General features: G+C 39.1%; 1 protein-coding gene across 2 annotated transcripts in view; it reads left to right on the top strand.

Annotated features, from left to right (window-relative positions):
• LIN7A (lin-7 homolog A, crumbs cell polarity complex component) overlaps positions 1–5,538 on the top strand; it is a 159,120-nt gene extending 153,582 nt beyond the window's left edge. For both annotated transcript variants that reach the window (XM_018047602.1, XM_018047604.1), the window contains exon 6: positions 384–5,538. The gene's annotated coding sequence lies outside the window, so the exon portion shown is untranslated. The remainder of the gene's footprint in view (positions 1–383) is intronic.

Below are 24,630 nucleotides of genomic sequence, written 5' to 3'. Positions count from 1 at the left end.
TGCTTGCACATACCTCAGCAGGGGTGCCACTCAGAGTCATAACATACAAAGCTGCTCTCTCCTTTGCCTTCGTGCAGAAAAACAGAGTCATCTGGAATTAAGAGGAAAAAATGTTTTACTTGTGAGATGTTTCCAAACTGATTTCTTTTTAATTTAATCTTAGGGAATAACTGTGTCTTTTCCATCCTCATGTGATAATTACTTCCTTTGCAAACGTCAATTTTTTTTTTTTTTTGCCTGTGGAAGACTGCATGAATGATAGCACCTAAAATAACCCTCGCTGTTCTCATAAAGCAGGTGCTCCTTTGATATTTTTAGCATATTTTAGTTGACAAATGAATACTAATCACTGATTTCTCTTTACTCTCCCTCCACCCTTTCAGGTCCTTGACACTCCTTGATCAAACACTCGATTGTCACAAGTTTGAAACCGTGCTTCAGAATCCCAGCACATAGTAAAGGAAAAGACAACACTAATTATACCTGTCAAGAAACTGTGAACACGTGGTGTATAACTTCTTTACCAAGACAGCTCGACACCTTGTTTCTCTGGGGCTGAACCCCCGCCGCTCACGTGCTCTTTCCACATGGGGACCTTCCGTTCACTGCAGTGAGATTCTCAGTGTGTGAGGGGAGAGGTTTTCCAGTCTGCAGATGGAAACAGTACAAGAAGATTAAAGTCTGTGACTTTCACATAAATCACCAAGGCCAGGGTTAAGTGAATCTTGGGTCTGTAGCTTTTCCAGAGGTTAACAAATCCCTTATTAGACTATAGTTCAAACTGCATCAGTTCAAGGTTGTCGCTACTTAAAAGAAATCTACACATTGCCCCTCACCTAGACCTGTTCCACATCTGTAACGCTGAGTTGTCCGAATGAGAATTCCAGTTAATTGCAAATTCAACCTCTGTTCCCTCCTGAAAATGGCAAGTTGTTATACTCTATTTATACTCTATTCAGGTTCTAGAATCAGTTGGCTTTTTATTTTCCATTTCCATGAATTTTATGCATTAATAGTGAGGCAATTTCAGCTCAACTTTTAGTTCATTAGAAGCAAGGATAGAGAACTCTAGTACTGTTTGTTTTTTTCTTAATTTAAGTTTTATATCCATTCTTATTAGTTATAATGGAATATAATGTTTATTTATTCCACAGAGTAAATATTATCAGAGTATATTTGCTACAAAATTAGGTCTTTTCTTACCAAGTGTTATGAATCTGGCAAGAGAATACAAACAAGGATAAACTGATCCTCGTATAATATTTATATATAACCCTTCTTTAAATATTTTTTGTTAACTTTATATTTTTGACTGATAAACCGAAGAAATCTCAACTCTTTTTACCTACACTGATATTTTAAAGCCTAGGGCTTTACAAAATTAAATTATAGATGTGCATATATCTATAGAAATACATCATACAAAATCTAGATCAATTTTCTCAAATATAAAATGGATATTTTTGGCAATATAAGATCAAAGGTATAATTCCTTTTCAAATTAGGCATATAGAAACCAGTGATATTAATATTGTGAGTGAAAAGTTACTGCTGCTTCCAGGGTGAAAATATACCTACTTCATTACACATGTTCATGTGGGTAAATGGACAGTGAGACATCTTCTTTCAGAAAGTATCATATACTGGAAAATTATCTGTTAGAGGCATCTATACTGATCATAACTTTTAACTTATGAATCTAGGCACATAAGTCTGATTTTACTTTATGGCATTAGCAGGAAGCAATAATTATTTGGGCATTTAAATACCTTAGCCACACACATGTACCTGAATAAAGAATAAATGTCCAGTTGAAACATTCTAGAGAGATCATTAAAACTGAGGGAAATATTTGAATATTCCCTTTTCTCAAATGCAGCCATTGACTCCCCAAGAGACAATTAATTTCACATTTCAGATAGTCCCCCAAATTAGAAATTTAAGCAGCTCAGTTTAGGAACTGTTTTCTTGAAAATAAAACCAGTTGGAACCACCACACATGTTTCATTTTGCCCCTTCAGGTGGTCATTACAGTCAGTATCAAATTCCCCTATTCTTCATAGTCCATGACTCAGCAGAGGACAGACAGTAAGGAAACCAGGAGGTGAGCCTATTTCAGCAGTGTCCTGCCCTGGTAACAGATTCCCATCCCTGCACACATATCATTTTTTACTAGAGAGAATGGAGCTGGGGGGAGGGGGCGGGGTGCAAGGGTGAGGACCCTGAATGTTATGTAAAATAGGTTTACAAAAGAGAAAAGCATGACTAAAGGGAATGAATGGTGAATATGTGAGTAGAATTCAGTTTGAAAGAGGTAGTTCTCATTTTTATAAGAAAAATTTAATAAAACATATATTTTAGTTATCATTTAACAGAAAAATATTAAAGTTATTCAGGCTATGCCACATACTCTCATAAAGGGAAATCATTGCACCCTTCTAATGAGGAAATGGTCATTTCAACACATCTCAGTACATTGTATAAATTTGGAGCTTACGGTATATTTTCATTTAGCTGTAAGTGGTTGGTTAATATTATGTGTTTTCACATCAGCATAAATATTGTCATGGTGTTACAGAGGCAACTGTCAAGTGAGCAGATAGCTTACATTGGTGTTTTTAGAAGTCTTTGTATTTTATGCTTCATTTGCATAATATTAAGTGCTAATAAATGTATGCCAAGTCATCTAAGTGAAAGGGTAGTCCATCACACCTAAGGCATCTAAGGGCAGATTACATGTCACATTGGTTCTGCTTACAAATGACCAGCCAAATGGCCAGTTTTCTTTAGTAAAATCTAGTTGTTGAAATGTAAGCCTTCCTGTGAAGGCTTCCTTTTGTTTACATCAAAAGTAGCCATCCCTAAGACTTGGAGAGGTCCCTTGTGGTTCCCTAAAGGTTCACTGAAGCCAGAGGGAAAAGGAAAAAATTACTACAACTTATATTAATGCCTTTTATTGTTACTGATCACATTAGAGCCACTGAGATGTCCAAAATCATATCAAAATAAAGACATAGGTTGCTTCTATATGAAGCTCAAACTTTAATATGATAAACAAATGAGATATTAAAAGAGTGAAAATGTTTTGTAACTATTCATCAGTGATCCTCGTGAAATTTAGTGCTTTCCCTTGACCTGGTTGGTAGCCAGATTTTTCTAAACTCTTTCCTGCTATGATTTTTGAAGGCAAAATACACAAAGCATAGTTCACTAAAAGAATCCTCAAACCTTTTCAATGAGGCATTTACATTTTGATGCTGTTACTATTTGAAATAGAACATCCACAGGGAGATAATGGGCTTAAATTACAATTGACTTTGGAAAGAATAACAGATTTTGTGCTTCCTCAATCATGTAATCAATAGGGAATTCTCTAGTTATGTGAACTACCACTATCTTTTAAGACAGTGCTGAGATCCAAATGCAAAATCTATCATTCAGGAGATTTTTAAGAATTCAAGGCCGTCTCTGAGGAACTTCGCTAGAGATGGATTACACCAATTTACAAATGCAGTTTTTAGCCGTGACAAATCAAAGTGATCTGATCTCAGTTCATTTTACTAAGCTGTGCCCATAGGACTCTGAGATATTGAGCCATTTTGTCTACATTATTTTTAACATCTATAGGTATTTGTGGATGTATGAATAATGTCTGAATTTCTCATCTTTTGGCTAGTTTGGATTTGTCATGAACACAGCTTTTTAGTAAGACCAGCTTTCGTAGCATCATGAAGTAGAAATCAATGCTTCAGAGATTCAGGGAGACCAACATAAGGGAAAATCTCCAAAACATGGGGCTAGTCTTGCCCATCTCATCCCTCTCTAGATTATAAAATCTCTGAGAAAGGACTGTGACTGCCTTGTGGACTGTTGTCTCCTAACATCTGGAAAAATGCCCAGCACAATAGAGGCACTCAGTTAATACTTATTGAATGAATAAACAATTACATAAGTGAATGAAATTAAATAAATGAGTTTTACCTTCTGATAATTTGAAAAATTTCACCAATTTATTTTATACTGATGGGCATTATAATTTCTGAACTACATAATTAGAACCAGAATTGACTCTTCATACTTTTTAGATATATGAATTTGAAATCAGTCACTTCAAAGGGTTCAAGGGTTTGAGAACACTTAGATAGGCATGTTTGCATATTCAGAGTTTTTACAATGAATAAAACTCAGCCTTTCTTGTTATTTATGACAGCTCCCTGAGTTATGATCCATACATGGAACTCCATTTATAAACTTTGTAAAATATAATATTTTAATTTTTAAAAAAGAAAAGTTAAATTATCAAGCATATTATTAATAATATGTCCTTCAATGTTCATTAACAACTTTTCTCTAAGGCATTTCATTGTGATTAGAGACACTATCTCTAAATCTCCTGCTTTCAAAAAATCACTTTTCCTTTCTTATTTGATCCTTAGAATATATCTGAGCTAAAGATTAATCACATAGCAATTAAGACTTTTCCATGTGCTTATTCATCTAACAAACATTTATTGTGTACCTACTATATGCTAGGTTTTGGATGTAAAATGGCAAACAAGACAGATCTAGCCACCCCTTGGAGTTTGCTGTGAGGAACTCAACACTTGCTCTAGCAGTTAACTAGAGTTTACCGTCTCATGGGTCCTTCTTCACAGCTGATAGGAGAAATGAAATCCCTTATGCCATGGAAATCATAAAAGGCTCTCTGCACATATTTATGTAAGCTTGTTTTTCTAAAATACCACACAAATATGCTGCTCAAAGAATCCAAAACTATAGTTAGACGCCAGTGAGGTAGGTAATAATTTACTCATAACTGACCCATAGCTCTTACTAAGTTCTGACTCCATCACTGAATCGCTTCAACAACTCTCCTTAGTAGGTTTCATTTTATCGACAAGAAAACTGAAGCACAGGTATGTGACCTGTCCAAGGTCATACAGCAGATGGAACTGGGATTTGAACCCACACAGTGTAACACAAGAGCTCATATGTCTTCTCATTTTCTGTGGCTTGGGGGATACCATTACATTAAAATAAACGTGTCACTGTATATAAGAAATTGTAGTATTCAAAGAGATTAGTAAAATGTGATCAGCAAACCGCATCAGTGGCAGAAACAGCGTGGGAACTCAATCTTAGGTTGCAGCTTACTCTCATGAAGAATATATCAAGCCAGGGAAATGGATAAACATATAGATTCAGACAGTTTCTGACATGCGATAAATATTGCAATGACTTTTCAGAATTATTTATTGTTAGCCACTGTGTCTATTTGGTGCTACAAAAAAACCTGAAAGAAACAAAATCCCTTGCTATAAGGGCTTATAATAAATACACAGTGTGGAGATGAGTCAAGGATATTTCACATTTATGGGGAAAGATTGGGCGATAGTAATACTATTTTCTCACCATTGCATGTGATTGTGTCTTTCTAATTGTTTTCATTATTTTTCTGAAAGAGCTGCAAAATTGTGCAGTGGTTTAACCTGACCAAAGTGGTATTATGCTGCTGGGAAGTAAAAGTACTAGATACCAGATTGGAAGTACTGTCTTCATTATCAAATTTAAATTCTTTTAAAGCATGAATATGGAGGGATTTTTAAATGCTCCAGACACCTGATTATTTGGATGTTAAGTTTGTCATCTTTCTCCTTTACAGACCATACTGTGAGATCATGCTACTCAGGGGTTAGGTTCTAAAACCAATGTGAATGGCAAAAATTGAGATTGGGCTAACATTATTACCACAATCATAGATCAGTGTCCATACTTCTAGAGGTGAGCAAGAACTGGCGCCTTTGGGAACAGTAAACTCACAGCTCACATCTCAGTCATCAAACAAGAGGAATCATATTCATTATTTAAATTTGTTCTCTCTCTGGCCCCTCACAGTTAAATGAGCATATGATGCAACTTAAATGCTGGTTCCTATTTGTGGAAGCAAGGAGTCTTCTTTTTTATTATCTCCTCATTCTTTCCTATTACCAACTAATTACTCCTTTAAATAATTAAAGTTTTGTAAAGTTTAACTTCACATGTAATACAGCACTAAGGAAACTCATAAGCCTTTTGTCCAAAGCCATACTTTACTTCTCTCAACACCTCTATTTTTACTGGAGATACTGCTATTCTCTGTACAGATTTACTGATCTTCCTTATTTGTCATTCACATCAGTTCTTAGATTCTTTAGATTTTTACTTTGGAAAAGTCTCCAACTGTCTTCTCTCACACATTTTTTAATATTCCTACCTATGAATAGGATTCCCTGGTGGCTCAGATGGCAAAGTGTCTGCCTGCAATGCAGGAGACCTGAGTTTGATCCCTGGGTTGGGAAGATCCCCTAGAGAAGGAAATGGCAACCCACTCTTTTGTGAGCTTTAAACTGTTTTCCCAATTAGCATGTATACCCGTATATATTTCTCTATATCTTGATGCTTGATAACTCCCCCTGCATTTATTCCTTTGCTCAAAATCCTCCAAGAGGTCCCTCAAAAAAAAAAAAAAAAAGGTAAGATTTCTACTCAAGACTCTTTAAACCAGAATACTAACATGATGATGGAAAAGAACTTTATAGTGTCCTCCCCTCACAAAGGCAAAACATAGAACATGAAATGTGATGGTATGGAAATCTGGTACATGGTCTGTGAAATACCATCATGGGGTTCTATGACACTGAAAAATATTGCAAGTTTTTCTTCAAGATGAAATTAAATGCAATGAGAGACTACAGTGTTCTGTGGTGAAGATCCAGGACTATATTAGATTATGACCTAAAAATTCCAAAATATTTGCTTGTGGTGGTGATGGTTGTATGTGTGTGTGTGTGAGAGAGAGAACGTGCAGGGTTAGGCTAAGATGCTAACATTGGTTCAGTTGCTAAGTCATGTCTGACTTCCTTCAACCCCTTGGACTGTAGGCAGGCTTCACAGTGTTCTCCAGGCAAGAATACGGGAGTGGGTTGCCATTTCCTTCTCCAGGTTATCTTCCGGGATCAGGGGTCAAAACCATGTCTCCTACATTGGCACGCTGAGTCTTTACCACTGAGCCACTAAGGAAGCCCTATGCTAACATTTTTGTTTTGAAAGTTGCTTAGTCATGTCTGACTGTTAGCAACATATTCTCCAGGCCAGAATACTGGAGTGGGTAGCCTTTCCCTTCTCCAGGGGATCTTCCCAACCCAGGGATTGAACCCAGGTTTCCCACATTGCAGGTGGATTCTTTACCAGCTGAGCCACAAGGGAAGCCCAAGAATACTGGAGTGGGTAGCCTGTCCCTTCTCCAACAGACCTTCCCTACCCAGGAATCGAACTGGGGTCTCCTGCATTTGGATGCAGGGGACTGGTGGGCTGCAGTCTGTGGGGTCTCGAAGGGTCGGACACGACTGAGCGGCTTCACTTTCACTTTCCACTTTCATGCATTGGAGAAGGAAATGGCAACCCACTCCAGTATTCTTGCCTAGAGAATCCCAGGGATGGGGGAGCCTGGTGGGCTGCCGTCTGTGGGATCGCACAGAATCAGACACGACTGAAGTGACTTAGCAGCAGCAGCAGCAGCAGCATTGCAGGTGGGTACTTTACCAACTGAGCTGTGAGGGAAGCCCCATGCTGCAAGACAGAGAATGGGTAAGTGCTATCTAGTTGGGAAATACGCATCTCAAACCATACTTGGGCCTAATGCATGGTTTGAGATGCATATTTCCCGACTAGATAGCACTGTTTTTACCCATTCTCTGTCTTGCCATCCAAGTTGACCACTACTTATTCCTGGAAACTCCCGAACGTTTCTTCCCCTGACCTTTTGATTATTTCTGAAATGCCTCTCCTTCCCCTGAAAAAAAAAATCCTCAACTTTCATGGCCCATTGCAGATGGTGCTTATTCCAAGAAGTTTTTTCTAATTTTTCCAGGCCTGATGTTATCTTCTCCATCATCAAATCTCACTGCGGTGTCTGCGTTCCTCATTAGTGATTTTCTTTGCTTGTCTTAGGTATATCCAATTGTGTCTTTATCATCTTGATTTCCCCTGAAATGAATAATTACGTATGGCACGGGTGCTTAATATTTCATAAAAGAAATTACTTTTCACTTGTCAACTTCACAGAGTGGCTTCCAGATTATTTTGGGGGCTTATCTCAATTCTCAGGAGCTCACTCATGAAGTACATGTGAACTGAGAACTCAACACCGGAACTTTTAAAGAGAAAAAAGTCTTAATTATTGAGAAACTTTTATTTAAAAAAAAAATAGAACATAAATATAAAAGCAGAGACATCACTTTGCCAACCATCACTAAAGGTCTGTATAGTCAAAGCTATGGTTTTCCCAGTAGCATGTACAGATGTGAGAGTTGGACCATAAAGAAGATTGAGCATGGAAGAATTGATGCTTTCCAATTGTGGTGCTGGAGAAGACTCTTGAGAGTCCCCTGGACTGCAAAGGGATCAAGCCAGTCAATTCTAAAGGAAATCAACCCTGAATATTCACTGGAAGGACTGATGCTGAAGCTTTACCTGATGCTGAAGTTTACCTGATGCTGATACTGGCCACCTGATGCAAACAACCAACTCATTGGAAAAAAACCCTGAATCTGGAGGTTGATGTCAACAATGGTAGATGACCATCACCACCACCACTCCCTCTGCACACGTACACAATGCTTTATTGCTGGTTTATCCCCACATATTTGGTTGCTTGCTCCGTGGGAGAAATGATGAAGGGTAAAATGGATTTCAAGTCAACAGCCAAACAAGATGGGCACCATAGGACCGCTTCCTACTGGACTCTAGGCCTATATTAACGGTCCTCCCCATGGCTGCTCTCCAAAGGAACACAGAGCTACCTACTCTTCATTAGTCCTTCCCCACCTCCAAACTCCCCCAAATCACTGCATTTGGAATGGGGGTTTGGAAAAATAATTATTATTGTCTCAACTGCTTTAGCTTACCCTGAAAAATAAAAGTTAATCAAAATCATAACATTTCACTAGTGTTAGTCACATATTGTAGTGTTGTGTTGTTTAGTTTTGGTGTGGCAAGCACGAAGTTTTATCTGTGTGTGACATTTATATAACAATATGTTCAACATTTAATTTAAATATGATATTTATTTAATCCCTTCCTCCCAACCCCAAAGGAAAACCCACAGTATCCTAAAGGAAATTTTCCACACTTAGAACTGCACTTCTTTTTTTTTTTTCTTTGTCCTTTCTTTGTGTTAGAATGATTACAAACAGAACTTCAAGAAATACGCTACATGAATACAATTTCAAATTTCAAAGAGTTTAATTGCTACCTGTCCAATAAATCTTGCTTCCTATGGGCTTTTTTTCATTAACTGTATTGTATCTAAAAGAGCTGTAAGAGTGAGAGGCTAATGGCTGCCACAGAAGGTGACCCTTACCAGGTCTATACCTGAATTTTTGATAACACTTTTCCAGCATCTGGTCCTTAGCTTTGCAGACCCAGGCTCATTTTTTCCCCCCTAGCAAATCTAGGGATAGTCTCAGCTAACATCTGTCTTCTCAGAATAATTACTAATATCACCCCCTTTAACTCTCAGAAGTGCCCCAATTTAGACAACACAAGATGTTGTCAACCTACTTAGAAATGATAAAGCCCTAGGATGATGATTCCTATTAACCTTCTTCAATTCACAGGTTGATTGGGAGGATTCTGTTTCATTCATTGCAAGTAAACAAAACAAGATTCAATAGAGCTTGAGTGAAAAAAGAATTCACTACTGGCAAAGCAGGTCAGGTCTGAGATCTCACTGTTGACAGAATTCTCACCTCAGCTCTTTCCTAAGCTCTGCTTGTCTCTCCTCTTTTTGTTTGTGACCCCTGTTCTCCTTGCAGCTTGGTTTCTCTTCCTTGTCTGTTCCTCCCTTAGTCTTTGCACCATCCGGCATAGGTCCTTAAGAGCTCTTAATCTAAAAAGGAAACTGGATTCTTATTCTTACAGTCTGTATCATGTAGGCAAATTCTGAATGGCCATGCTTGGCTCTGGTGCTTACTTCCTGAGGCACTATAGGAAACAGGAGGCATGACTGGCTAGCCTAGGTCATACCCACATGTCTACTGGGTATCATTTGTTAGCTGCAGGAAATCCAGGAAGAGTAGCATACTAACAGTTCTATTCAAGACAAGTTAGGAAAAGAACCACAAAGTAACACAAATATCAAAAAGGGGGTTCACCTACAGGTGAGATAACACAATACCCGGTGAATTTGAAGAATCTTCTTAGATACCAATTTAAATGGATGGTAAAATCTGAGTAGGATTTGAGAGGTATGGAAGGAGTCTGGAATAGCTTTGAGACAGACATTGATTGGAGGTGGAGCACTATCTCCAATCTTGGATTAAAGCAAGAATCATGCATCAGTTTTAATTCTGAAGCCCACCAACTTATGCTGAGCTCTGACAGGACGTCCTTGTAGGTTTGGCTGCGGTTCTCCGAGTGTCTGTAATCAGTTGACCATCGGCTTAGTAGCTGAGGTTCTAGGTTGGTTGACTCCCAACTGAGGTGCCTCAGCAGTCCTGCACATGGTGTCTTATCCTCCAGCAGGATGGTCTGGGCTTGGCAAGAGAAAAGAAATCAAGAGATAGCAGGGAGGTGGGAAGAGGGTTCAGGATGGGAAACACATGCACACCCATGGCTGGTTCATGTGAATGTAGGGCAAAAACCACCACAATATTATAAAGTAATTCACCTCCAATTAAAATAAATTTTTTTAAAAATGAAAAAAAAAGAGATAGCAAAAGCAAAAGTCCACAAAGCCTTTTTTGAGAGTTAAAAGTCAGACTGACACAATGTCACCTCCACTACATTCTTCTGACAAAAGCAAGTCACAAGACCATCCCACGTTCAAGGATTAGGGGTGAACTCTGTCTTTTGAAAAGAGAAGTTCATTTCAAAGGGCATGCACACACAGAGGGACAGAAAACTGAGCCATTTTTCCAGTCAATCCACGAGTACCCTTTCACTGAAATAAGATGCTTGGAAACGCATCCTCAGTAGACAAAGTTAACAGAGTTAACAGGTAACATTTATTAAGTGCTTACCATGTTCCAAGTACTGTTCTAAGAGCTTCATGGATATTAGCACATTTTAATCCTTGCAAAGTCTTTCAGAGAAATAGACTGCCTGCATATATATGGAAGTCTAGATGTGGCTTCCTTATTAGAAAAGGAAGCAGCTGAGTAAAGGTCAGGAATTTTCTGGACTCTGGATTGCTGTCCCTCATCAGAAGTCAGACTACTGTGCATAGCTGCTGCTTGGGTTCCCAGCTGCCTGTGTAGAAAGCAACAGTGAACAGGATCGTGTATCAATCAGGGTTCTCCAGAGAAACAGAACCAGTAATGTAGATGTGTATAAGAGGAGACTTCTTGTACAAATTGGCTCCTGTGACTATGGAATCGGAGAAGTTTTACGCCTGGCCGTCTGCAAACTGGAGAACCAGGAGCACCTATGTTAGACGCCAGAAGACAGATGTCCCAATTCAAGCAGAGAGCAAATTCACCCTTCCTCTGCCTTTTTGTTCTACTCTGGCCCTTAATGGATTGGATGACTACCCACCTGCACAGGTGAGAGTGATAATTGCTTGGTTTACTGATTCCAGTGCTAACCTCTTCCAGAAACACCCTCACAGACACACCAGGAAACATTTTAGCAGGTCTCTGGGAGCTGCTTAGTCCAGTCAAGTTGACACATAAAATTAATCATCACAGGTGGTTTCAACCTTTTCTTCTCAAACAGAATGCAATCCACTAAGGCAGATATAATAGGATGTTGAGAGAATTTGGTTTTCTGTTGGCTAGAGTTACGGCTAAAGTCCAAAGCTGAAATCAGAAATTACCATACATTCCCATAATCTAAAGAAAACCTTAGACTTTCTAAGAGGTAGTAGAACTAGCCCAGCTCACTTCAACCCCTCAGGTACCACCAAACAGGGGAGAGAGGGAAAGAGAGATGTAGGAAATGCAGTTTTTGGAGAGAAAGCTTTCAATCTCCACCTCCATTCTTAACCAGGCCAAGCCATGTGAGAGAGGGGAGATTCAAGACAATCTCTCATAAAGAGTAGAGGTGACTTTAAGGGAAAAAAATTGCTAGAAACTCACTCCCCAGCTGGAAGATTGCAGAAATCTATCATTCCCCAGTGTTGCCATTGCCTCTACAGCTGAGTGCCGTGAGAGCGTTCTTGGGAGAATTTTGAGACAGGTTCCTTGGGGAGTGTGGACATACGTAAACAAAGAGACTGACGATTGTGGGGCCCCATGCAAGGTTTGTGCCAGCAGGATTTGCAGGGACTGTGGTACCTGAGAAGAAGGTGCGGACAAATGTCCACTTCATCCCAATTCCCTTTGACCCTCAAGGTTCACAGATGAGGGCCTCAGAAGTGTCACTTTGTCCTTGTGATGAAGTGTGGAACTTAGAGGAGGGGCTTGGATGTTACATCAACGTCAGGTCACTATGTGCGTGCGTGCTAAGTTGCTTCAGTCCTGTCCAACTCTTCAAGGCCCTGTGAACTGTAGCCCACCAGGTGAATCTTCTGTACATAGGATTCACCAGACAAGAATACTAGAGTGGGTTGCCATTTCCTTCTCCAGGGGATCTTCCGTCCCAGGGATCCAACCTGAGTCTCCAGCAGCTCCTGCATTGCAGGCAGATTCTTTACTACTGAGCCTCTGGGGAAGCCCTGTCAGGTAACCTTACAAGCTGCTAAATGCTTATTCTCACTGACTTTGCCTCTGACCAGTAGCAAACCTCATGGGCCAGAAAGAATCTATCAACCACACTTTGAACATCAGCTTATGTACACTCTGTAGAATTGTGTATCAAACATAAAGATTGCAATTTTAAATAAAATCAGATTTAATTTCAATAAAATAAGCTACCAGAAAATTGTGATTCTGTCCATGATATTGCCAATAAGGACTGCAAGGGAGAAAGTCACCAAAACATTGCTGGGGGAGAAAAAAAAAGATTAGAAACAAAAAACCCCACAAGGTATAGAGATTCTTCAATAAACCCATAAACCTATCATAATTGTTACATTCTAATTTTGAACTTTGAAAAAATCCTCTGTGAGTGCTTGAGTGAAGTGAGTGAAGTCACTCAGTCGTGTCCGACTCTTTGCGACCCCATGGACTGTAGCCCACCAGGCTCCTCAGTCCATGGAATTTTCCAGGCAAGAGTACTGGAGTGGGTTGCCATTTCCTTCTCCATTGTGAGTGCTTACCTCAAATTAAAGTCCTAACAAAGGACTCGCTTCAAAATTTAATCAATCAGGTAACAGTGTGACCGAAACAAGGGTTCACTGCCAGAGGCTCACAGACTCCAGTATTGTGGCACTGGTTTTTGAGAGGTCCACCTGCAAGGAGATGGGAGGAGGGGCTCAAATATGTCTTCCCAATCTGGGATGAGGTCAAGCATATTATGAATTGGAGAGCAGGGCTAGTATGCAGAAGCACTGGCGGGGCAGGTTCCCACTGGAGGGCTTTGGGATTTGGCCATTCAGCGACTAAACAACAACATAGTAAAGAGACTTCAGCAGAATACTGAATACAATCTTCCGAGGTTTTAGACCATTCACTTCTTCAGGCTCTGGTCAAGTTCTGGACCTTTGGTTTCCCAAAATTTTGGTTCCAGGTAGTGTTTAAGGTTATAATTTTTCCTCCATGCATGCTCCAGCTGTGTGACTTGCAGTTTTGTTGTTTTTCTGCAAAACACCACAGCATCTTGTTAGGAAAGGACAAAGCCGGTTTGGGGCTGGTTCTGTGGCTACTGGCGTCCCTTTTGGATCAGCTGGTAAAGAATCCGCCTCCAATGGGGGAGACCTGGGTTCTATCCCTGGGTTGGGAGAATCCCCTGGAGAAGGAAAAGGCTACCCACTCCAGTATTCTGGCTTGGAGTATTCCATGGACTCTATAAGGTCAGACACGACTGAGCGACTTTCACTTTCTATGGTTACAGGAGCCTGTTATGATGTGATTTCCGTTGTGTTATGATTTCTACTCATCGTGTGTGAAACTCAGAGGATTTTAGCTGAGTACAATAATTCAAAACAGAGTCACAGCGGCCAGTGTGGACTGCCATTGTTAGTTGTTTTGAAACGTCCAGTATAGGACGGTGAGGGTGTTGTTTTAGATAATAAATTTGTCCAATAATGTCCATGGAAAGACTTCACTGAAACTGAATTGGATCTCACTGAGGCAAGACCCCAGAGGGCATAATTGTTTCACCCTACCAGCGGACTCGTACAATGAGGCCATGAATGAATTGAGCAGACTTGAAGCTGTTGAGAGCTGTTCCAAAGGGATGCTGCCAGAAGCTCTGTCGGTATAGAAGGCACCTTCCGGATGAGCGTGAGACCTGTTGCTGAGCTGGAGACCATCTGTCAGGCTGAGAAGCCACTTCCCGGGTCTCTCTCCAGAGTGGTTCGTAACCTTGTTTTCTCTTTTTTTTTATTTGCATGACTAACTTTGTGCAAGGTTGTGTGATTGGGTGCCATAAGCTGAGTATATTGGTAAATTGAATATTCACTGCACTTTGTATATTTCCGATCTCCTGATTCTTATCTCTGGGTCCTGTGACACAGCCCTGAATGATATTATTTATAACAAAAAATACAGTTATCCCTCCATATCTTCTAGGTCTGCATCCAAGGATTCAGCAACTTCAGATAGAAAATATTGGGAAAACAGTTTTCGTAAAGTTAAAAAAAGTAACCCTCAAGTTTGCCACATACCTGCAACTATTTCCATAGCATTTGCATTTTATTTACAACTATTTCCATAACATTTACATTGTAATAGGTATTAAAAGTAAAATATAGGTGGTTTAAAGTGAACCAAATGATCTGCCGCATAGTGTATATGCAAATGCTACACCATTTTACATGAGACTTGAGCGTCCTTGGGTTTCAGTATCCTTGGCATCCTGGAACCAATCTCTCTTGAATACACAGTTAGGACTGTATTTGGTCTTTAACCCCCTTCCTGGCATAAAGCCCCTAAAACCCTTGGCATTTCCTGTGATGAGAACAAAGGTGTCTTTTGTTATGTTAATGAAATAGTTTTTGGAAACAATTGGATTTTTTTAAACCTTTTTTTAATTGAAGTATAGTTGTTTTTTTACAGTACTTCAGGTGTACAGCAAAGTTGATTTCAGTTATAGATCTGTTAGAATCTTTCTCAGATTCCTTTCCATTATAGGTTATTACAAGATATCAAATACAGTTTTCTGTTCTTTATAAATCTTTATTGTTATCTCTTATATGTCTGTGTGTGTGCTTCCCAAGTGGCATTAATGCCAATGCAGGAGGCATAAGAGACTCAGGTTCTATCCCTGGGTCAGGCAGATCCCTTGGAGGAGGGCACAGCAACCCGTTCCAGTTATTTTTGCCTGGAGAATTCCGTGGACTGAGGAACTGGCAGGCTATAGTCCATTGGTCACAAAGAGTCAGACACAGCTGAAGTGATTTAGCATAGCACACACACATGTGTGTGTGTGTTAGTATATATCTGTTAATCTCAGATTCCCAACTTATCCTCCCCTCCCCATTCCACTTTGGTAACCATAAGTTTGTTTTCTATGTCTGTGAGCCTGTTTCTGTTTTGTAAATAAATTTATTTATATTATTTTTTAGACTCCACATGTAAGTTATATCATATGGTATTTGTCTTTGTCTGACTCAGTGTGATAATCCATGTCGCTGCAAAGGGCAGTGTTTGGTTCTTTTTGATGATTGAGTAATATTCCATTATATATATGTTTATATATCTTCTTTATATATTCATCTGTTGGTGGAAATTCAGGCTGCCTCCATATCTTGATTATTATAAATAGTGCTGCTATGAACATTGGGGTGCACGTATTTTTTCATATTCGAGTTTTCATCTTTTTTGGATTTATGCCCAGGAATGGGATTGCTCAATCATATGGCAACTCTATTTTTAGTTTTCTAAAAGAACCTCCATACTGTTCTCTGTAGTGTCTGCACCGACTTACACGCCCATCAACAGTGTAGGAGGGTTTCCTTTTCTCTACACCCTCTCCAGCATTTATTTATTTGTAGACTTTTTGATGATGGCCATTCTGACCAGTATGAAGTGGTACCTCATTATAGTTTTGATTTGCATATCTCTAATAATTAGTGATGGAAGCCCCCTGGTTTTTATTCTTAGAGGAAATTAATGACTGTTGAGTGTGTGTGAGAAAGAGCCCTTGCTTTAGAAGAATTGAGAAGGAACGTATCCTTGGTAACAGTTATAGTGAAGGTGTGTCTGAGGGTAGGTGCTGGTTTTGAGGGGCCTGAAACTTACACTGAGGAGAGTGGGAAAACAAAACTTGTTAAGAAAAGTAATTTAAAAACTATGTGAAAAGCTGCATATTTATTTAGTGTGAGAATAGAAATCACAAGAAATTATAAAGTTTCACAACTTGACAAACACCATAAAATCCAGATATTACATAATTCCTAACTTTCCCTTTCTTGCTCTTTTGTTCTTTTTCTCCTCTCTCTTTTTCCTTTTTGCTGTCTACTCTTTGAATTGCCTCATGATACAACATTGATTTAAAAATATTTTCCATGAAAAAAGATCTTTCAGCCATCCCCTTGAAATTTGGCTGATTAATCTTTGTTTGTTTTTTTTTTTAATTTTTGGAAGTTGAGATGAATTTCTTACAACTTTATAACATATTTGGAACATCAAATTAATTTTTTAGGGCTGTGATTAATTTGGAAAACTTTCTGTCATATGTAAGTCATGAATTCACAGGACAGTTTTTGCTCACTGATTTATCTTAATATTAACTCTATTTGGATTGACAATACTCTTATATAAAATTAACAAAGAGAAACCTCAGTTATACAGAGTCTGGAAACCAGGACAGGAGCTCTCATGGCCTGCAAGTATAGCAGAGCCCGTCTGGAAGGGGAAAGACTCCCCTTCTTTCTTGGCAGAGGGCTTCAGCCAGTGAAAAGCTCTGGACTCTGCCACAGCCCTCCAGACTTCCTTTTATTTATCTCTGTGTTCTTCTCTTGCTATTCAGGGACTTACATGTGGCTCACCATGGTTGCAGACCCCAAATTGCAATTCTCTGCTGATCACAAATAATCTCATCCTTGCTGCGTAGATACCTGGCAGTTGATTCACTTTTGGACAACAGTCTGTAAACACGTTGATATCGGTGTCCTCCCTGTAATATAGTGGTAGTGCATTACAAGCTTTTAAAGTTTTCTTCTTCTGTCAGTATTTCTCATCAAATCTACAAAAAAACAAATCTATTCCCCCTCTGTTCATATGAAATATTAAAACATTTTTTTGATTGGATTATCTAGCAAGCGAAGAGCTTACTTATTAATTCCATTCAAGCTTATCTTTACCTCTTAATGAATTGCTTTTCTGGATAGGATCTGATTTTATTGTTTCTGTTGCTATAATTTTCTCTTCAATGTCAGATTAAATGGTATTGATTTTAATCACTCATTTTTGTGACCTTTTCTTTTCGTATTTCAGTCATATGAACTGGAATGTCCTCTCAGTTCATCATTAAATACATTTTAAAGTGACAAAATGATATCCATAAATATCCATATCAAGAGTTTATAATTTCTCGCTTTATTGAAACATTCCAAGCTGTCTTTATAAATTACAGATAAAATGGAGTACCTGTAACTCTATGTACTCTTGGCCTAAACTCAAAATGCCCAAGGCCATTGGAGGGGAAATATAAAGAAGGACCAGTCATAGTGAAAAATGGTTTTAACAGCTTACATTAAAAGACTTTATTTTTTGCAAATCATATAGAAACGCACGATGGTATGAAAACGTTTGCTAGGGCCTCTCGCAGGGCTTCTGCTGTGAGGAGCCCAAAGCTTAAGTCTCATTAGTTTCACAGTCATCCTGCCTCTGCTTACAGATTTTCAGAGCTACTTGCAGATGGGTAGGGTAAGCCTACCTCCTGTTGGGTGTGCATATGATTTAGGGGATTTCGGGACTTAACTTACAGGAGAGAGAACCTAGAGAGGAGAAGCTGATGCAGTTGTCTTTCTAGGAAAGCTGGAATAGACTGAACAGTTGCCACACTGCTTTGGGCCTGTATATCAAAACGGAAAATCATAAAGAGTGAATACTGCCAAGAAAAGCCTTTCCTTTTTGTTCCTGTATGTGTGTGTGTGTGTATTATAAAGAATATGAACCAGGGAAAAGCCTAGATCTTACCTACCATTCCAGCAATTCAGAAACATATTGTGAAACACCAGTCTTCCTCCCGGTTCCGAGAATGACTCAGTCTTTCTTTTCCGCGTTTTGGTTCCCTAACACCTGATGTCCCAGAGGATGGCTCTGTACAATAAAAATGAAACAAAAATTTCTCTGTATAAATGTTAGGGTATTATAATGAAAGGGATATTTGAAGCCTCAGTGAAGTTAAAAACAACAACAACAATGATTTAACCTAATGCAGGACCCACCTGCTGATAAGATGAGAGACAATGGACTCCTGAATGCCAATTTGAAATATTGTATTTTATTAGAAAATAAAAATTTTATTAGAAAATAATAATAATATTAATATTTTCTAATGTGGTTCAGAAGACATATGATTTTTCAGTGTTTGAAAGTGCAATTTTCTCAAAGTAATAAATAAAATAAAAAAAGAAAGTGCAATTTTCTGTCTGACCACCAGGTAGCAGACAAATGCCTTGCAAGAAAGGCTCTTCAATCACTTGAACATAAAATGTCAAAAACTTAGAACAAAAGGAATGTAAATAACGCCAAAGACATAAAGTGATTGATAAGCACAGCGGTTCTTTCATTTAAAAAACAAACGATGCCAGATGCTAAAACCAAACACCTCAACCATTTTCCATCTTAAATATTTTTAAAGATTTTATCAACTGTCATTTACGGTGTAGGTCTGGGTTAAAGACGTGAGATTTCGTCTCTCTGAAGGTGAGCAAGTACTAATAAAAGGAATGATGTCCTGTGTACCCGGCCTGCTTCCTGGAACTACCTGACGTGTACACTGTGGGTGTCACCATAGTTAATCTATTGACAGAGTCTGCCCTAGAAGTTCTTTCCAATCATAATGAAGTGAAAAATGAAAGCTTTCATTGCTCAGTCATGCCCAATTCTTTACAACCCCATGGACTGTAGCCTGAGTGTAGCCCACCAGGCTCTTCTGTCCTGGGATTTCCCAGGCAAGAATACTGGAGTGGGTTGCCATTCCCTTCTCCAAGGATCTTCCTGACCCAGAGATCAAACCCAGGGCTCGAACCCAGGTCTCCCCATTTGCAGGCAGATTCTTTGCCATCTGGGCCACCAGGGAAGTGATAACAAAACTAGCTGTAAAAAGAGAGAAAGGGAATTCTCAGTTAAACCTAGTGTGTCAATGCTAAAAAAGGGAATTCTCAGGTAAACCTAGTGTGTAAGTGCTAATAAAGGGTTTAACCATTGGCAGATTTTAAATTAGACTCCAATTCACCAACTGTAAAATCAATAAAATTTCAGTATAAAATTCTTCTTTCTAGGTAACTTTAAACAAAGTGTCCTTTCGTACACAAGTTCACCATGTATGTACTTTTCATTAACTTAAAGGACAGGCATACCTTAATTTTATTGTGTTTCATTTTACTGTACTTTGTGGATACTGCTTTCTTTACAGATTGAAAATCTGAGGCAACCCTGAGATGAGCAAGTCTGTTGGCACCGTTTTCCCAACAGCACTTGCTCACGTCATGCCTCTGTGTCACTTTTCAGTAGTTCTGAAATTTCAAACTTGTTGATTACTGTTATTAGTATATGCGTATGGTGCTCTGTAATCAGTGATCTTTGACGTTGCTATTGCAAAAAGATTATGACTCACTGAAGGTTCAGATGATGGTTAGTAATTTTTAGCAATCAACTGTATTTTTTGATTAAGGTAGGTTGTCTTCTTTTAGACATAATGCTACTGTACACTCAGTAGCATAAACATAACTTTTATACACACTGCGAAATCAAAAGAATTTGTGAGTTGCTTTAAAAATTCTGTGACTTGAGTTGCTTTTTTAAAAAAATCTGAGACTTGAGGTGGGGTGGAGCTGAACCTGCAATCTATCCAAGGTATGATTACAATCACTTAATGTCATAAAAACCTCCCCTGGGTTTTATTGTAACAGGCTTTCTCCAGAGGACAATTAATCTTAGGGAGAATCAAGCTGAAAAACTTGTCTTTGGTATCTGGGAGTTCTAATCTTCCCCCTCCCAGGTCTTTAACTCTTATACTCTCTGTAACCCCACCCCCATCTTCCCTGAGTGCCAACTAGTCACATGCTTGCTCCTCCCGCCCTCGCAGCACCTGTTGTTCTAACCTCAGTTGCCGTAAAAGACATGGTGACTGGCTTTCAAAGGTACCTTCTGAGTGCTGACTGTATTTTTACAGGTCTTGGACACTTAAGCTGCTGGGAGAAGGTGCAAAACTTTTAGACTCAAAAGTCAGAACGTTGGATTTAAATCCCAGCTCTGTGCCTTACTAGCAAAATGCTTAACTTCTGTGTGAATTCTCTTCCTTTTATGTAAGCTGGGAAATAGTTCCAGGACCTAGTCACAGGACGGGTGTGAGCCTTGACTGAGATCATGGGACAGTGTGTCTGGCATGATGCAAACTCTTAATGAGTGCTAGTTGTATGTCTTCATTACAAGGGGCTTTTCATAAGCCCCTTCTCGGGTGACTGGAATCATTACCCCTGACAGGTTTTCCCTTAAATAGGTCAGAGGATTCGGACCAAAGCTATGACTTAATGCCTAGATTGCAGTTTGGAAGAACAACTGTTCATGACAACAATCGTCATGCTTTGGAACCCTGCACAAGCCATCTAATCCTTTCTACAAATGAACCTCTTACTTTGTGAATACACGTTATTGATTAGACAGACAAATATTCTATTTATGGTAATCTCAAAGCTGCGTTTCAATTAAGAAGTTCAAAGGTGAATCTTCAGATAGACGGCTCAAATCCAGCACATCCAGACTGAACTGGCCACGTCTCCCCCGTTCAGCACCCTCACATCATAATCTACGACGGCTCCAACCTGCCAGTTTTGTAAGCCATGTACACTGGAGGGACCCCCTAACTCCCCTCTTTCTCTCACATCTTACATTCAGTGCCTTAGCTAATTCTGTTGCCCGGACCTTCACAGTATATCCTAAAGCTGACCACTTTTCACTAATTATATTCCCATCATCCTGGTCCCAGCCACCATCTCTCACTTGAATTACTGTAATAACCTCCTAACCAGTCTCTCTGATTCCACATCCCCAACCCCCGTCTATTCTCAACACAGCAGCCAGATTCTTTAAATATCCAAGTCCGATTGTGTCATTCCTCTGCTGAGAACTCTGTGATGACTCTTCACCTAGAATTGAAGCCAAGGTTCTTACAATGTCTTTCAAGGCTTCCTGTGACCCAGCTCTCACTTCTCTGCCTTAAGACCTACCGTTAGCTCAACCCCCTTCGACCCCATTGGCTTCTGTGCTGTTCCTCAATAATATCAGGCATGGCCACCTCCAGGCCTTTGAGCTAGCTATACTCTCTGCCCAAAACATTAACCCCTCTTTGACCTATTCCTGCAGATCTTTCTTTCAAAACTGTGTTCAGGTCCTGTTTTCACAGTGCGGTTTACTCTAACCACTTGACTTAACATTGCCACTTGCCTGTCCGCACCCCTCACATCCCCAGCCCCTACTTCCCTGTTTTACTAAATCGTTTGCGCCTTGGTACCATCATCTCTAACAGCATGCATTTGTGTCTATATTCTATCTCTCCCTCTGTTTCTCTCTCCATCTTTATGCTGCTTATTTTCTTTTTTCTGTTTCCCTCCACTTGACTGTAAGTTTCACAGAGGCAGGTGTTTTCCTTTTTGATTGATGTGTCCAACTACCTCAAATACTCATTATTTCCCGAAACTAAATTGGAGTGTAGGGGGAAAAGTAGTATGTAGAGAGGAATTAAGATACATTGAAGATTTAAGGATTATTGTTCTAAGCACTTCCACATACAAATTCCCTTGGTTTCCTCTTTTATGTGAGATTGCAAAAGTCAAACTTCCGTTAACACAGATTCTTATTATCATTTCTTGCCAAGGAGCTGCTTTTCAGATGCTGAAATACAGTAGCCATGTTTCGTATGTAGCTGGGACAGAACTGTAACAGTAACAAGAATGGGGGGAATAAAAAAGAAAAGAACATGAAAAATTATTTGAAAGGGGGGTGCGTTAGTACAGCTTTACGATGCTTCAGAGTCTAGCAGTTAGGGTCGTCAAATCCAAGCTCGTGCTTATAAAGTCATTTTCATTTCCTTTGGAAAACTGGTTTGGATCCAGATGATTTTAAAAAGTCTCAGCAGAAGTTAAGCTTGATAATTTAAAAGATAGTTGAATTCTACAAACATTGAGTCCGTATTGAGTGGACATTATATATAAGCAATGTGTGGGTGACAAGTAGGAGAAAAACAATGAGGCATTGTCTTTTCTCAGTAAGAGGTTATAACTGAGTAGGAGACACAAGACATGTAACACTGATAATTATAATTCACTGCAGAAAGTGATAAGTGCTATCATAAAGGTACAGCATACAATAGAAAGATAGGGATAGGAATGATTAAATACTTAGAGATATTCACTTTTAAATTTCAGTTTAAATTTGTGTATGTGTTTATCACAAGATGCTTGCAAGATGCTTCAACTAAACTGACCTCCGCCAACTACCAATAATTGCTGTGGGTTTTATATTATCAGACTCTATACTCTTCATTTGTCACTACCTCAATTTATTTAAGTAATGCTTTGCAAAGGCCAAAGCCCTGAGCTTTAAAGATTATTTTTTTAATCTAGTAACTTTCTATAATCTAAAGTGCTAACTGGACTCAATTTAATTCATTGTTTTATGTGAAATGAATGAGAAAATATAGAACATGAATTCCATATCAGACATAATTTAAGCATCTATTGATAAAAAATACTATAGTGTTAACATTAAACATTGCTGTCAGAATGCATTTTATATAGATAATAAGTATTATAAATATATAACCAGGTCAAAAATGATGAAGAGATTCCCATGCTAATATTCACTTTTTTAGTGAATGATAACATCAGAATCAGAAACCTAGAATCATCTTTGACATCTATCTTTCCTCTCATCCAATAGCCAATTCAGCATCAGATCCTATAGACTTTTACCTCCCGAGTGTCTTTTAAATGCATCCACTCGTCTCCATCTCCACTGCTATTCTAGTCCCATCTACCATATCTCGCTTGGACAATCACTAAGGATTCATATCTGGATATTTTACATTGGCTCCTTCCCCAACAAGTCATCCTCCACTCTCTGGGAAGAGCGACTCCTGACGGTGTGTGTGGTCATTTCGGGACCCCGGGTGTGGAGAATTGGGTGACTCATAGTTCCCAGTTCATGGCACACTGTCGTCATCGGTCCCTGAAATGCGCTTCTCCTATTTCATATTTTATTATTTCCCCCTGTACTTCCCATTCCCGTTCTTTCCTTCCCTCATTCTGCTAATTCATGTAGGTAGACATACTTCTTAATACATATGACATTATTTCAATGTAATGAGTTTAAAAAGTGTACAAACGTCACACTGCTCTATTCCATGCCCTGAATCCAAGTTCTTTTGTTCAGCATCAATTTATTGAGCAACAGCTAAGGGTCAGACAATTTTCTAGGCCACTGGAGACAATAAGAGGAAATATAATGGTCAAAAAATGTCCTCAGGGGCTTATATTTTAGTGGTATTATGTGCTCAGTTGTGTCCAACTCTTTGCAACCCTATGGACTGTAGCCCACCAGGCTCCTTTGTCCATGGGATTTGCCGGGCAAGAATACAGGAGTTGGTTGCCATTTCCTCCTGCAGGGAATCTTCCTGACCCAGGGATTGACGAGGGATGTCTCCCTCGTCTCCTGCATTGCAGGCGGATTCTTTACCCCTGAGCCACTGGGGAAGGCCCATTCTAGTGGCAGAGACAGATGATGAACAAGATAAATAAGTAAATAACCTTTCTATGCCTCCATTTCCTCAACTGTAAAACGGGGATAATAGTAGTCCCTATCTCATAATAATCATATTAAAGACATTAAAACGTGTAAAGCACTTAGTGTTTATATAATATAGTGTTTGACATATAGAAAGTGCTTTGTAAGTTTTTGTTAAGTAATTAAAATAATCAAGATTATACCAGTGGTAACAAAAAAATGATAAGTAAAATATAGATGCTGTTGGATGGTGATAAATACTGGAGAAAAATAAAGCAGGAAATGAGGGGTAAGATGTGTGCAAGGATTAGGGATGTCAAACACCTCTGTGTTCAGAGAAGGTGACATCTGAGTTAAGGCCTAAAGGAAATGAAGGTGTGAGCCACATGGGTATTTGGAAGAAGATTATTCTAGGCACAGGAAAACTGAAGTTCAAGTCCCACGGTAGGCGTGAACGAATGTGTTCAATAAACAGCAAGGAGGGGAAAGAACAGTACAGGTAAGACAAGAGAAATAACACGGAAATGCCTCTTCAAGGACATTGGAGATCACTTTAAGGAATTTAACTTTCGTGCTAAATTATGGGAGAAAATAT

Source organism: Capra hircus, chromosome 5, assembly GCF_001704415.2.
Source record: "Capra hircus breed San Clemente chromosome 5, ASM170441v1, whole genome shotgun sequence".
Lineage (NCBI taxonomy): Eukaryota > Metazoa > Chordata > Mammalia > Artiodactyla > Bovidae > Capra > Capra hircus.
The sequence above is the reverse complement of the archived record's forward strand: the minus strand, read 5'-3'. Positions and strand labels throughout refer to the sequence as shown.